The 2,725-nt window shown below is 34.4% G+C and overlaps 2 non-coding genes across 2 annotated transcripts; both read left to right on the top strand.

Annotated features, from left to right (window-relative positions):
* The first annotated feature begins 777 nt into the window (after positions 1–777).
* Positions 778–851, top strand: TRNAN-AUU (transfer RNA asparagine (anticodon AUU)). Its single transcript has one exon. It is a non-coding gene; the product is annotated as a tRNA-Asn (tRNA).
* Positions 852–1,947: 1,096 nt separating this feature from the next.
* On the top strand, positions 1,948–2,021 carry TRNAN-AUU (transfer RNA asparagine (anticodon AUU)). Its single transcript has one exon. It is a non-coding gene; the product is annotated as a tRNA-Asn (tRNA).
* Positions 2,022–2,725: the final 704 nt, after the last annotated feature.

Below are 2,725 nucleotides of genomic sequence, written 5' to 3'. Positions count from 1 at the left end.
TTTCACCTATTACTAAATTAAACTTGCTTCATTGGAAAGGCAGCAAGATGCATCCTCATTTCAATGTCTACTGAAATAATACAGGTTGACACCAGGAAACATTAACGCCACTGCATCCTTGCTGCTTTCTCATGTGGAAGTCTGTTTAATATGAAAACAAGGTGATATCTAATTAGCACACAGGTAAGGAATTAAGAAAATCTTTATTTAAGGGTGAAGATGTTTCTCACAAAATCGTTGCCCCAATGCATCATTGAAATTCAAGCTGGAAAGATGATTTTAATATATCACTTGTACATTTTGTATTGCTCTTCTGGTGACAATGTCGTTTTTTTGTCAATTACCATTTTAATAACAGGGTAAAGAAAATTAAGTGGATTTTTGAAAGAAAACTATACTGTCAATATACTATTAAAACAAATTAAAATGGTAAAAGTTATTGTACTTTAAGTAAAAATAAAAGAGCAAAAATATCAATCCCAGTTTTGATTACTTAAATTAACAAAAAAAATGCATATAGCAAAGGATAGTTTCAATCTGCCTACCTCTGGGTTATGGGTCCAGCATGCTTCCATTGCAGTACTCTGCTGCCCATGTAAGTGCAAGAGATCCTGAAGCACTCACTCATCATGGGAAAGTACCAATGTGTTTATTCGTTGGTTGATGGAAGAAACATCTTACAAAAACTCTCCAGATTATTGATTTTTTAATGTTTTTCTAGGAAACGTTCTAGATGTATGCTTATTAGCCTTTGTCAGTATGTACTTTTTGCAAAGTGTCTCTGTGGCGCAATCGGTTAGTGTGTTTGGCTATTAACCAAAAGGTTGGTGGTTCAATCCCACCCAGGGACGTAATTAACCTTGTGATCAGATTTTGGTGATATTTAAGTAGACAAGTCAAAATTTCAAACCTCCTCTTATGGTGTAGGGTACATGGCCTTCTCTGATGTAATCAGAGTTAGATTTGATTCAGTGATTTTATAAAAAACAGCTAGGAAGCACAATTTAGCAGTGGGTTGCAGAGAAAAAAAATATGCTGGCAGAAAAATCCAATTGAGTGATTAAACAGCTCTTCATTTTCTGGCTTTATTTTTATGCTAACAAATTTGTTCTCTGAAAAGTGTCCACAAAGCCAAGTCTCTGATTAACACCTTTGTAAGGATGGTTTTTCACCTATTACTAAATTAAACTTGCTTCATTGGAAAGGCAGCAAGATGCATCCTCATTTCAATGTCTACTGAAATAATACAAGTTGACACCAGGAAACATTAACGCCACTGCATCCTTGCTGCTTTCTCATGTGGAAGTCTGTTTAATGTGAAAACAAGGTGATATCTAATTAGCACACAGGTAAGGAATTAAGAAAATCTTTATTTAAGGGTGAAGATGTTTCTCACAAAATCGTTGCCCCAATGCATCATTGAAATTCAAGCTGGAAAGATGATTTTAATATATCACTTGTACATTTTGTATTGCTCTTCTGGTGACAATGTAGTTTGTTTTTGTCAATTACCATTTAATAATAGGGTAAAGAAAATTAAGTGGATTTTTGAAAGACAACAATACTGTCAATATACTATTAAAACAAATTAAAATGGTAAAAGTTATTGTACTTTAAGTAAAAATAAAAGAGCCAAAATATCAATCCCAGTTTTGGATTACTTTAATTAACAAAAAAAAAAAGCATACAGCAGAGGATAGTTTCAATCTGCCTACCTCTGGGTTATGGGTCCAGCATGCTTCCATTGCAGTACTCTGCTGCCCATGTAAGTGCAAGAGATCCTGAAGCACTCACTCATCATGGGAAAGTACCAATGTGTTTATTCGTTGGTTGATGGAAGAAACATCTTACAAAAACTCTCCAGATTATTGATTTTTTAATGTTTTTCTAGGAAACGTTCTAGATGTATGCTTATTAGCCTTTGTCAGTATGTACTTTTTGCAAAGTGTCTCTGTGGCGCAATCGGTTAGTGTGTTTGGCTATTAACCAAAAGGTTGGTGGTTCAATCCCACCCAGGGACGTAATTAACCTTGTGATCAGATTTTGGTGATATTTAAGTAGACAAGTCAAAATTTCAAACCTCCTCTTATGGTGTAGGGTACATGGCCTTCTCTGATGTAATCAGAGTTAGATTTGATTCAGTGATTTTATAAAAAACAGCTAGGAAGCACAATTTAGCAGTGGGTTGCAGAGAAAAAAAATATGCTGGCAGAAAAATCCAATTGAGTGATTAAACAGCTCTTCATTTTCTGGCTTTATTTTTATGCTAACAAATTTGTTCTCTGAAAAGTGTCCACAAAGCCAAGTCTCTGATTAACACCTTTGTAAGGATGGTTTTTCACCTATTACTAAATTAAACTTGCTTCATTGGAAAGGCAGCAAGATGCATCCTCATTTCAATGTCTACTGAAATAATACAAGTTGACACCAGGAAACATTAACGCCACTGCATCCTTGCTGCTTTCTCATGTGGAAGTCTGTTTAATGTGAAAACAAGGTGATATCTAATTAGCACACAGGTAAGGAATTAAGAAAATCTTTATTTAAGGGTGAAGATGTTTCTCACAAAATCGTTGCCCCAATGCATCATTGAAATTCAAGCTGGAAAGATGATTTTAATATATCACTTGTACATTTTGTATTGCTCTTCTGGTGACAATGTAGTTTGTTTTTGTCAATTACCATTTAATAATAGGGTAAAGAAAATTAAGTGGATTTTTGAAAG

The sequence above is a fragment of the Pseudophryne corroboree genome, unplaced genomic scaffold, assembly GCF_028390025.1.
Source record: "Pseudophryne corroboree isolate aPseCor3 unplaced genomic scaffold, aPseCor3.hap2 scaffold_698, whole genome shotgun sequence".
In the NCBI taxonomy this organism is placed as follows: domain Eukaryota; kingdom Metazoa; phylum Chordata; class Amphibia; order Anura; family Myobatrachidae; genus Pseudophryne; species Pseudophryne corroboree.
The sequence above is the reverse complement of the archived record's forward strand: the minus strand, read 5'-3'. Positions and strand labels throughout refer to the sequence as shown.